This window comes from Lathyrus oleraceus, chromosome 5, assembly GCF_024323335.1.
Source record: "Lathyrus oleraceus cultivar Zhongwan6 chromosome 5, CAAS_Psat_ZW6_1.0, whole genome shotgun sequence".
Lineage (NCBI taxonomy): Eukaryota > Viridiplantae > Streptophyta > Magnoliopsida > Fabales > Fabaceae > Lathyrus > Lathyrus oleraceus.
In genome coordinates, this window is record NC_066583.1 from 417755463 (window position 1) to 417769058 (window position 13596).

General features: G+C 41.7%; 1 pseudogene; it reads right to left on the reverse strand.

Annotated features, from left to right (window-relative positions):
• Positions 1-4899: 4899 nt before the first annotated feature.
• On the reverse strand, positions 4900-6419 carry LOC127081106 (protein PHYTOCHROME-DEPENDENT LATE-FLOWERING-like; annotated as a pseudogene).
• Positions 6420-13596: the final 7177 nt, after the last annotated feature.

Genomic DNA, 13596 nt, shown 5'->3' on the forward strand with positions numbered 1-13596 from the left:
ATACACACAAAGAGCCAACACAACATTGAAACCCCTCTGGTCACCATCTTCAAGCTTCTTCTTTGCTTCTCCCAGTAAGAAACTCAAATGAAAACCACTGACTCCTCCCTTCTGACACATATTAGTCTTCAAGACTGATTTCCCCAAATATGTGGCCGAAGCAACCATGCTGAGATCGGGCAAAAACTCAGAACTGTAGAACAACAACTGTGACTTGATGGGAACTCTGAGAAAACTGGCAATCTCCTCCAAGGTAGGGACCAAAATATAATCCGGGAATGTGAAACACCTCAATGGAGGGTCATAGAACTGCAGCAGTGTGAATAGAGCATCATGTTGATCTTTGGAGAGAACCTTGACGAAGCTTAGAATCAAACCGTAATCCTTCCGGAATCCTTCTAGAGAATCGTGATCCATTAACTTCATCAGTTGTTGAATAGGCTCCAAACAAACCACTAGAAACTGGTAGGCGACATGTCTCTTTCTGCCAACATCCATCTTAAGAGAACCAGAAAAACCCGACCGGAATCAAGAAGAAGATGTAACCCCCCTAGAAATGGATAAACATGTGTTAAATGATATGAATGCAGAATGATGTGATGATGTGAATGTAATGCAGTGACATGGAGATCAGGACTGCTGTATCTGCTTGAGCAACTGTCGGGTTGCACTGTCTGAAGAGAAAATCCACTAAAGAATATAATATAATATCAAAACTCTGCTCCAGAAAACCGGGTTTGTTGGAGGTTAAGGTTTCCCGAATTTAGCCCGCCCCTCACTGGTAAGTTCTAAGAACAGAAGTTTGTCAGCTTCAGCCCTTCAGTCGAGAATAATACGTTCACCACTGAAGGTTTGGCATTATTACGGGATAAAAGACCTCTGCTGACTCCCCTCAACAGGATATCCTAAAGCAAGTTCCCAGTCTCGGGGTCCTCGGATTGAGCAGCGAGAATGCGCCCACCAGAGCTAACATAAACGCGTCTCGGAGGAGAGGCCTCGACTGAGTTCTCGGGAAATGGTCACCAGAGTCGACGATTTCTAAAGGAATATCTGTCGTTATGGAACACCCATAGGACAAAATATATCCAACAAAAACCTCGTCTGGAATGTGGGTCTCATGAACGACTTAACATAGCAACATGCCACGCAAGCCTCATGACTATCCACTCTAACACCTATGTGTACACTCAGGCCTGGGTAGTGGGCTTATCTCTCATAAAACAATCCCAACCCAACAAACAAACAACCCACGGAACCCACAGATACAACAAACATATGTACATGAATGCAATAAGGTAAAGCAGGTAAATGCGGAAAGTAAACGACTGTACAAAAGAATAAACACCCAACAAACAAGAAACCTACAAAAGCTAGGAGGGACTCGCTTAGGGAAACCGGTCCCCAGCAGAGTCGCCAGCTGTCGCAACCCGAAAAATACGGTATGCGAAAAAACAACCGGCGAAGAAGAAAAGACAGAAGAGTCGCCACCGTGCGTTATTTATCCCAAAGGAGGGAAGGGAAACGCTCGAAGTAAACTGGAGAAAGGAAAGGAAAAGACAAGGTCTCGCAACCAAATCTTGGGTTCGGGAGTCGGTTATGCGAAGGGAAGGTATTAGCACCCCTACGCATCCGTAGTACTCTACGGGATCCACTCTTGTTTGTTCTTGTCTAAAGGGTGTGTGTTTATCTAATGTACTATTTACTAAAAGGGTCAAGGGAAAAATGACTCGCACAGATATCGCATCCATTGCATACGTATCTCATCTGAATATGAGAATCAGAGTCTTCGTAGCTCGGGTACCTATGGGTTAAGGATAAGTGTGCTCGCTAAGACATCGCGTCTTATGCCTACGTATCTCATCGGGAATGAGAATCAGAGCAAAACGTAGTTCAACTAACTACGGGAATAAGGGTCTCGATTGCAACTAGGGCAAGAGAAAGGGAATGTCTCGATCGCAACGAGGGCGAAAACAAACAAAGATTAGTTGTTAGTTGTTAGTCAAACTCGGCAAGACATCGCATCTTGTGCCTACGCATCTCATCTGAACATGAGAATCAGAGTTGTCGTAGTTCGGCTACATAGGGCTTGCCATCTGAACATGGACTTACAAAAGAGGACACCAGTTGTGTCAAAGGAGAGTGGGCAATGTGTTCACGTCCTAGCAGTAGGTGTCGCAGCTCACTGAATCGAGTCTTAGGCGGTTACCTCTTTGCCATAGGACGGACTACATGCCACAAGATCGAAGACGCTCGGAAAGGTCTAGAAGAAATGGGGAAGCTCTGCCCTAGAGTTGTCATGCAATGTGTACTTAAGTGTTTAGGATTTACAAATGGGGATATCTACCTAATGTTAGCATGCAAAGAAATAAGGGAATCCTACCTATGTTATCATACAAAAGGATATGGGAATCTTACCTATGTTATCATACAAAAGGATATGGGAATCTTACCTATGTTATCATACAAAAGGATATGGGAATCTTACCTATGTTATCATACAAAAGGATATGGGAATCCTACCTATGTTATCATGCAAAGGGTTCTATCTAATGGGTGCTACCTAATCGGAACAAGAATCGACGAATGGAGCAAGGAGAAGTGTTAGGGATAAAGGTAGATGGCGATGCATGAAGCAATCGACTTACAAGGTTGATGGCGATGCATAAAGCAATCGACTTACAAGGTTGATGGCGATGCATAAAGCAATCGACTTACAAAAGGGTGGATGAATACGTGCTGGTTCTGTTAGGTTTTGAAAAATGATTACTCGACGTTGGATCGAGGTTTTGATCTTGTTTTGAAATGTTTATCGAATGTTCATTTTAATTCTTGTATTAACAGATGAATAAAGAATGAAAGAATAAATATTATACATTTCATGGGAGAGGGGTACATTTGTTATGAATGGGGGTTGTCATGGCAATCAAACAACATAAATATATGCCTCATACATCATACAAGTAGGCAACAGTCAATCAGACAATAAGATATTTAAACAAGTATGTGATCAAATCAAATAATCAAAGAAATGAAATGAATGAGCATTAAACAACGTATGAGTGTAAGTGTAAGGGAACCGGCTCATTGTAAGAAAGCCCAAGAGTAAGCTATGTGAGGTTGATGGCGATGCTTAAAAAGCAATCGACTTACAAGGGTGTAAAAAATGGGCTCGATATTAAATCGAGAAAGTATGATTTTTATAGTTTTAAAAAATGGTTTTGAACTAAATTAAAATACAACAACTATGCATTATTAACAAATGAAATTATAATAAACATAAAAAAACGAAAATGTTAATAAAATACTACAATAATAAAAAAAATGCTAAAAGAAGATAAAATAAAATAATAAGCAAAAAGTACCACACATGAGTATTGAACCCTCTCCACTTAATATTATGAAACTACCCTCTCTCCACTAGGCCACTCAACATCAACTGCTACTGAGATACTACGCTAAGTACATGAACCGGGCTAAAGATTTAAAATAAAAGCAAAACAAACAATCTTATGGTTTTTGTATTATCTCTGTAAAAAAACAAATTAAGTTAAATAAATAAAAAAAAGAAATTAAAAAAAGAAAAAAAGAAAACAGAAAAAGAAATGGGAACGGGGAAGAGAATACAGAGGAGTTCGTCTTCCTCCCTCTCTCTCGCATCTTACGAGCTCAAAAGTTCCCCAACAATGGCAACCTCACGCACCCCAGACTTCACATTTCGCTCAATCTCACTCTTGCTCTCAATGAAACCCCTTTCAAACACTCTCAGCTCTCACAAAAACAATCAGACAACAAGCATAAAGAGAAAGAAAAAGAGTAGGAAAGAAAGGTTCTTACAGAGCGTCGCTGCGGTGGTGGTGATGGATGCGAAGAAAACTGGCCTACAGGTACGATTTTGGGGTTTTAGGTTTTCTCCCTTTCAGATTTTCGCCTCCAACTCCTCTTCTGTTGTTTGCCTCTTTTTGGATTAGGGTTATTTTTCTCTGTTTTCGCCTCCAGGTCCCCCCTCTTCACTGATTCATTCTCCCTTTTATATTTCTGCAGCTAGGGTTTCAAATTGGTGCCCTTGTGTTCAAAAGAGCATCCTACGAAACACTTTTTGATGCTCAGAACTTGGTTTGACTTCTTTGGTGCTAGGTTCGAAAGTGGTAATCTGAACCTTCGCTTTCTTCTTTGAATTTCATCTCTATTCCAAATTGGGAATTTTTCTGATTTTTGCATTTTACTGTTGGCTAATCAATCCTTTTTACTGCAGTGAAAATGGAGGGCTTGGTCTGATTTCAACATCTGAAGGGTGGTTTGTGATTTTTCCTTGTATTTTAGTAGTTTCATGGTGAGTTGGTTTTGTTTGCAAGCCTAAGGCCAATGCTGTGATTTGCAGGTTCAGTTGGTGCAGCACAACACATAAAATGGCATTGTTGTAGTACAAGTCATGATTGGAGCCATGTTGAGGTACATCTCATGGTGTGGATTGATGAAGGGGTATGCATTATAGGACTGGTTTGTCATGGTAGGCAAGGAAAAATGCAAGGCAATGTGTGGCAAGGTAAGGCAAGAATGACCAAGTCATGGCATGGTGACCAAGTTTGCACAATTATGGAATTTCTTGCTTATGAAGAAAGTGTGACAATGGAAGGTTCATGAAATCAATGCAAGGATGCAATGTGATTAGTCTTACGTTTTGGATTTATTTGATTATTGGTGAATGCAGGACTGGTTTGCATCTGTTGGTTATGGCAGTGCATCATTTATGTTGGATGATTTAGATTGTGGTCTGTTTAGCATGGCAATTTGGTTTATTGCAGGATCACAACAAGTCTGTTTTGGTCTTAGTATTTGTTGATGATGGCAAGAGTGCAGGCTATAACATGATAGAGATGTATGCCAACACTAGCTGATGTATCATGCACCATCTGTTCTTTCCATTTCAAATTGTTCTTCCTTGGCAACTAATCTCCCGCCCTGCTGACCAGAAGCAAATTGAATAGCCCCAGTTTCCTGATTTAACCCTCCTTCAAAAACCTGCTGGGGAAACTTCTGAATGCCACCACTGTTATACTGAATACCTCTGGCCATTGCTTGTTGCTGTAATAGTGTATTCTGCCAGTTCATATCTGATCCTTGAAGAGCGTCAACATGTGAGCCTAATTGCTGCTTCTGCATTGCATCAACACCTGTGGGAGCAGACCTCATTCTTTTTGCAATATTCGATAAAGGTGATGATTGTCTATCCGGATACTCTCTTTTTGCATGAAGAGAGACACTTGCATTCGGATTATCAGCATAGGAAATCATGACATCTTGGGCAGCAGGAGAAGCCCCGGATGAATTAATACCAGATATCGATCTATGCTCCTGCAAGCTTCTTGGAGTTCCAACAGTCATTGGATATCTTGATTGAGACATCATAGAAAATCCAGGGATATTAGAATCTGGTATAATATTCTTAGATCTCATGGCCATGGCAATGCTTGAATTAAGATTTTGCATTGCTTGATTTTCAAGAGTCTGTTGCCCAGTAGCATTAGATGTAGTGATTCCTGGATCACCCAACCTGCTATTTGAGTTCTCTTGTACTTTATCTATGCATACTTTTTTTCATGGGCTTTATTACTAGAAGTAACAGTAAACTCTGGGATATTCCTTAATCGCTTTCTCTGCAAATTAAGCTTTGTTGGGACTGGACTTTCACACAGCCTATCCAACTTTGGAGTAGGATCTAGATGAAGACTTGGCTTTAATGCTTTCAGTATCTTCGATTCAACTTCCATTAGATCACCATATGTCCAAGATTTATCAGTAATAGATGGGATATCCTTCACAATATTTTCCAATGACATCTTGAGGCATACTTTATCAATAGTTGGGGAACTATCTGCAGACACCATGCTAGCTACCTTTTCAGAAGAGAACCTTCGATAATCACGCACCTCGCATATAAGTGCCCCATCAACGTATTTGGCAGGAACATCATCCAAAATGTCCCCAGGCAAGTGACCTGACTCGATTGCCAAGAAAAGGGTTTCAGATGACCTATCATAAGGAAGTAACAACTTCGGAAATGACTGATTTGCAGCACCATTCTCCAAGGGTTTTCCAATAGAGTAACCATGTGGGAACATATTTTCATGGTTAACCTTTTCTTTAAAATTTACAGTATTATCTTTTGCTTTCACCACGGGTTCAAAAGATGCTGCTTCTTTATACAGTCCTTTGCAGTTAGTATCAGTAAATATAGTTGATGATGGAGACAATTTGGGGAAGCTATCGGAATTTGATGACTGGCTCCTCTTGCTAACTTTATTGCCATGATCGGCCTTGATAAACTTATGCATGATGCTCTCAAACAGAGATGAACCGTTACTGTTCGCGTTTGGCGTGAAGTTCGCAGGCAAAACCTGACGAGGTACCTTCTTATCCATCTCTGATATAAGCTATTCTGCTTCACAAACCATTTTCCTTATGCTCTTCCATCTTCTGCAGCAGTGAACTCAGTTCCTCTAACTGTCCATGGTTTATTTCAACTGGTTTTGCAGGCTGCTGCTGCTTGGTGGCAGGACCACATTTAGTGAAGAAACTTGCACATGGCCAGAAACCCTTGTATCTTCAACAATGATAGCTGTCGTCCCCAAGTTCCATGCATACGTTGATCCTGTCTTCGAGCTAACCTGAGCAACCGAAGCATTTGAGGCTGACCACTGATGATGTGGTGAAGGTAAAGTAACCGCTTGAGGAATATTTCCGCGGATAACTTTAAGGGTGTAGGGAATGACTGCACCAACAAGGACAAAAACTGGTGAGGAAGGATCAAGCGACATAGCTTCAGCAACAGTGAGAAGAATCTCATCAGCCAAATTATGTAACTGTGGCTCAAGCATATGCACCGACACAATTTCATGGTCAATCTCAATTCCCTTTACTACAAAAAGATCTGAAAATACACCATCATCTTCAAGTTTTATCTGTACGTCTAAGTCACCACAGAGTCCCCCGCAATCACCGAGGGGAGAATCCTTTATAGGAACATTAACAAGCCGATAAGGTAGTCCATTGGCTTCAGGCATAAGGCTCCACATGAACTGTAAACCAGCTAATGAGGAAAATACATTTTCTTCATTGTCGAAGGCGCGGACGTGCAATATAGCAAGCCCGTCTAAATCAAGCTTAATAGAATTATGAAATATCCAGATTCTGGATATGCTGTCAATGAAGACCTTGCAGCGAATCACAATTCCAGTTTTCACATCCGTAGCATAAACAGCAGTCTCCTTTCGACCACTGTAAGGGGCAATAGATCGCAGCCTCGCACTAGTTGAGCACTTGTGGCTTGAATTATACTCAGGCGAAACAGACAGAATATCATGATGATCCCATGACCATTTGAAGCAACCATCACTTCCTTGAAGTCTATATTCAACAGGGAAAGTCATCATTGTTTGCTGCCGGATGCTTTTGTGAAATATCCGATGATTTTGCGTGTATTACATTGGAGATGCTGTTTAACATTACGAATTCAACCGCAGCATCCTTGCCTATAAAATTGGCTGCAGCAAGAATATTTGCAAAATTCAAGTGCTCATATTCAGTTGCAAAGAAAGCATATAAGGTGGTTGTCTACCTTTTTTTACTTCCTGTCTGTTTCTTTCTTGGAATTATCACATATTTTCGTTTTCTTCTTTCTTATGTGATGACTTATTTGATGCAGAATTCTAGTGACAGGATATGGAATGGATTCATGCATTTCCATGGCTTGCTATATTGTTTTGGTTCTGTCACATGGCTGATGATTGGTCATTGCAGGATTTGCTGCAGGTTGCATTATGGTTCTTTAAGTAACTGGAAAAGACATAGGATACTGGATTTCCTAGGGCCTTCCAAGAGAAGTGCAAGGAAAGTAAGCTTTTGCAGCACAATCCAACATTAATCTGAAAATGCATTTCTAGCTTTTGAAACAACTGAGAGATTATGCAGACAGAGAACCCAAAACGGATACAAAATCAGCATGTCATAGCATTACATTACAAGCCCTGCCCCAGGAAACTGGCGAAATAGGCATCAGACTAATCTGATGGTGAAAAAACAGAGGCATTTTAACTTAATACTGCCATGAAAGTAAGATTCAATCGTCCAGGATTCCGGAGATTAGTTTCTGTAATCAAGCTGATAGGGGCACTGTCTGGCTTAATAGCACTAACGCCGTGAAAGACATTTCTAGCTTTGCCACCAAAGATCAAAACATCCCCAGATTCCAAAACAACTTTGTTTGCTTTGTCAACATCCCTTCCTCCACCATACAAAAACTCTGCAGAATTTCCAATAGAGAATGACACCACGGGCAACCCTGCAGAGAGACTCGGTTTACTTTCAGCCTTGTCCTGATGAAAACCAAGGCGGCCGCTTTGAGAATAAAAATTGACAATACAGATGTCAGGCGAGAACGTGAAAGGCGGTTTGGAGTTAGAGAGTCTAGTGGCTGAATGCGAATCTTCTAATGCAGAGTGAACCAAGGTCAGGAATTCAGGAGGAATTTTTGGTGGAACAGACCCGTCGGATGGTCGTTGATCTACATATTTATTAGTTTGAGGATCCTGTACTGCTGCCATAGCCATATGGATTAGAAGAGTTTGCATATGATGTGTATGCATTGTAATCTTGTGGTGTATTAGTTGTTCCCAAATTTGATGTGTTACCAGCAGCTAAGAACCTATTCTTAGTGGTATCAAATTGCACAACACCTACAGATCTTTTCCCAAGACCATGGTATGTACGCTTCACAACTCCTTCACTTTCATTCCATTCAACTAGAAATGACCCCCCTTCTTTATTTGAGCCACACGAAAACAATCTTGTTCCATCAGCGCTATATGACATTGTGGTAGATGAATGGCTTTACTTTATGGCTTGGATTTTATGTTGGTCATGACTTTGGTCTGTGCAGGTTAGGCGTTGCAGCAGGTTGGTATAGCAGGGCAAATGCAGCATGATGGAAGTTAATTGGCAAAGCAGGATTCCAAAGGTTCAAGGTGTGACCATGTTGACATTAAAGTGAAGAAGCCAAGCACAAGTGGTTAAACCAAAGATAACAGGGACATGGATAATGTCATGAGAGTTAGGACTAGTCATTTAGTGATTAGGGATGACCAATGGCATAGGGTTGACTTTGGTCAAAGTTGACCAAAAAGTCAACTGTTGACCAAAGTCAACAAATGGTTAAAATTCATTTTTTTTTGCATTCTTCTTGTAAATGGACAAATGATTGATGATTGTGGTGAAAATTTAGAGTTTTTGGATTTTGGGTGACTTTGGTCAATGTTGACCAAAAAGTCAACTGTTGACCAAAGTCAACAATTGGTCAAAAATTGTCAAGACTTGTATTTTCTTGTGTAGAATCAAATGTAATGGTTTAGAATGATGTGAAATGAATTGAAATGGTTTGAAGTTGGTTTCACAATTGGTTTAATCATAACTTGAATGTTTGACTCTTGAAAAAAAAAGAAAATAACTTGACTGATAATGTGTATGAACAAAACCATGAAATAAGACCATAAGGTTAGGGTTTTGACATAGTATCCATGAACCAATAACATGACTGGCAAGTGGCTAGAAACACAAGAAACTTGGTTGTTCAGATGACCCAGACCATAGAGGTATCCACAATCACAATACCATGACTTTGGATCAAAACCATAATCCTCATACAAAAACATAAAAAATTTAGGACCAAAATCGGGGTATGATAGTTAGGTTAGGAGTTCTTTCCCTGTTAAGGGGAACTACGTCGCCCTGATCCTCATACCAGATGAGGTACGTAGGCAGGAGATGAGCTGATCTCTCCAGGCGCCCTTTTTCTTTTTCAACCCCCTTTGTGTGTGTTTGGAGTCTGACGTAAGTCCAGTGATTGGCAGTTGGTTTCCTGTGTCTTGTTTGCTTGTTGGAGTCTTACGTAAGTCCAGCGATTGGCAGTTGGTTTCCTGTGTGTGTTTGTTGGTTCGGAGTCTGATGTAAGTCCAGCGATTGGCCTTCGGTTTCCATGTTTGCCTGTTTGTGTGGAGTCTGACGTAAGTCCAGCGATTGGCAGTCGGTTTCCTGTTTGCGTTCTGTTTGGCGTGCGTTAGCCGAGCTACGAGTGCTCTGATTCTTCTCCGGTCAGAGAAGATACGTATGCATAGGATGTGACATCCTAGCGAGCACGTTTCCCCTGTCCCGAACTACGTCGACTCTGATGTCTGTGTCTGACAGACTACGTAGGCCCAGGATGCGATATCCTGCCGAGTTCTCTTCTTCCGTCCTTTCTGTGTTTCCTTCCAGCCTTGCGCAGTGTTTGAGCAGTTTTAGCAACCTTCTTTCTATTCTTTTCGAGCGTGGATCCCGTCGAGTACGACGGATGCGTAGGGGTGTTAATACCTTCCCTTCGCATAACCGACTCTCGATCCCATCTTTCTCTGGTCGCGAGACCATGTCTTTTCCAGGTTTACTTCGAGCGTTTCCTTTCCCTCCTTTGGGATAAATAACGCACGGTGGCGGCTCTGTTGTTTCGTTTTCTCGCCGATTTTTCGCGTAATGCGACAGCTGGCGACTCTGCTGGGGATATGGAGAAGTTGACCTCTTGCGGGTCCATCTTCCCTAAGCGAGTCACTCCTAGCGCTCTTTAGGATAGGGTTTGGTTGCTTTTACTGTTTCATTTATTGCATTTATGATTATGATGTGATTGTTTATGTGTGCATTTATGTTTGCATTTATGTTTGCATGCATCATATATTCATCTGTGCTGGCTGTGTGTTTGTCTCTCTGTGGGGTGGGAGTTACAAGAGGTAAAAGGCCCAATACCCAGGCTATGAGTGATCTCTAGGATACCTAGGAATAGAGTGATTCATGGGAAGCGGGTGGTATTGCGCCACTTAGCGGAACATGATATCACGAGCAATTCAGACTCTGATGGGGTATTATCGTTACATACATCTGGTGTGTACATGATGATATTCTATGAAAGGGTTATTTATCCTGCGTTTCTCTTGACCTTACCCTGGCCTAGATGACACCCATGAGTGGGGAGGGAATGAATCATTACAGGTACAGTTGGTGACTTAAGTTGGTGACTATTGATCTGTTGGTGACTCTTGGTTCCTGTTGGTGACTTGGTTCAGAGATATATGGGTTCCAGATGACTTTGGGGTTCCAGATGACTTTGTGGTTCCGATGCCGAAGTTCCGATCCTGTGATCTGTGATACGCAGCCAGCCAGTCATTGCATCATTTGCATCATAGCATGTTTATTTTCAAAAAAAAATAATGCAATAAAAAAAAGAAAAGAAAAGAAAAGAAAAAAGCTAATCTCCTCATGCATATCATTTCTCAAGTTCATTCAGGAGTCTGTTCACTGTGAGAGATGGCAACCATTCCAGGGTCGAAGAGGAAGACTTACACCTATAGTTTTCACCGTGAGCTATTGACACCGTTGATAGAGTTGAGCAATCTTGTGACCGGCGGTAATCAGAAGGTGTTTGTTGATCAGTATGGGGATTTATTGACACTGTTGAAGATGGTGGTAGATCCAGTGCCATTGCAGACTCTCCTACAGTTTTATGATCCAGAGCTCCGTTGTTTCACCTTTCAGGATTATCAGTTAGCGCCCACTCTTGAAGAGTATTCCATTCTGATGAATGTCCCGATCAAGTACCAGGCGCCTTTCTTGGATGTTCCAAAGGAGGTGGATTTCAGGGTTGTTGCCAGATCTCTTCATTTGAGTATCAAAGAAGTGAGTGACAATTGGAAATCAAGTGGTGATGTTGTGGGTTTGTCTTTGAAGTGCTTGGTGAGCATGGCTAAAGAAGAAGCAAAGAAGGGAAATTGGGAAGCTTTTCATGCTCAGTTGGCTATTACGATTTATGGAGTGGTGCTGTTTTCGAGTATGCCTAATTTTGTGGATCTTGCTGCTGTCACTATTTTCCTTGGAGGAAACCCGGTTCCTACCCTGTTAGCTGACACTTACTATGCTATCCATAGCAGGCATGGTAAGGGTGGAGCTATCAGGTGTTGTCTCCCATTGCTACTCAGATGGTTCTTGTCCTTTCTGCCAACCAGTGGACCTTTTGTGGATACCCAGAACACTCATAAGTGGACTCAGAGGATTATGTCTCTCACTTCCTATGATATCAGGTGGCAAGCTTACAGGTTGAATGTGCGTAATGTCATTATGAGTTGTGGAGAATTTCGTAATGTGCCACTTATAGGGACTAAGGGTTGCATCAATTACAACCCGGTTCTTTCTCTTTGTCAGTTGGGATTTGTTATGAATGGAAGACCACTAGATGCTGAGATAGCAGAGAGTGTGTATTTTGAGAAGCGGAGTGACCCAGTTAGATTGGAGCAAGTAGGAAGAGCTTGGAAGACTATTGGTGTCAAGGATGGAGCTGTGTTAGGGAAGAAGTTTGCAGTTGCTATGCCTGATTACATTGATTGAGTCAAGAGTAGAGTTGAGACTTTGTTGTTACCCTATGATAGGATGGAGTCATTGCAAGAGCAACCACCTTTGATCCTTTCTGAGAGTGTGCCTGCTGAGCACTACAAACAAGCCTTGATGGAGAATCGTCGGTTGAAAGAAAAGGAACAAGATACCCAAATGGAGCTTTACAAAGCCAAAGCTGACAAGTTGAACTTGGCTCATCAACTCAAAGGCGTGCAAGGTGAAGATGCTAGCAGATTGAGAAGCAAGAAGAGGTCTTATGAGGAGATAGAAGCAATGTTGGATGGAGAACACCGTGAGCGTCTAAGGTTGCAAAGAGCGGAAGCCAATTATCAGAAGAAGATAAGAGACCTGGAAAAGCAGCTTAAAGATAAAGACATCCAATTGAAGAAGGAAGTAGACCTGAGGAATGCATCAGAGAACCAGCTTGGAGGAGAAGTTGTAGAGCTCAGAAGACAACTGAAGGAGAAGATCACTCGTCTGCCTGAGTGTTCAGAATGCAACCTGTTGATAGACCAGTGCCAGTATCTGAAGACTCTCATTCTTGGAGGACATCTTTCTTAGCTTGTATCTGTTGTTTATATTGAGAATCACCTCCAGGGTTGTTGGATGGGATTCCTTGTACTCTTATCATTTGGATCTATGCTTGATTTGTTGTATGATCCTTGTGCTCACATCTATAGATGAGGTTGTTGATGTTTCATCTTGTGCTTATTATCCAGTGTAGTCTGCTTCTGTGTTGTTCGTTGTTACAGGTTGCCATCTTTTGAAAGATGAATTAGGCTTTTGAATGCCTGAGGAATGAACATATCATGTGCATCATACGCATCATTAGCATCATACACATATCATTCTTGCATTACAGGTGTTCTTGAACAAGACTTCTCATTCTGGTTCCTGTTTCAGGCAGGATTGTTGATCAACGTCCGCACCGCTACTCTACGAGGTTGAATCAACAGAGGAGTATGGATCAAGTGCAAGCTGAGTTAGCAGAGATGAGGGCTAACATGGCCCAGTTCATGCATATGATGCAAGGGGTTGCGCAAGGTCAAGAAGAACTTCGAGCCCTAGTCCAGAGATAAGAAGCTGCAATTCCACCGGTCAACCATGCTTTTCAAGAGGGAGGCCCAATCAATG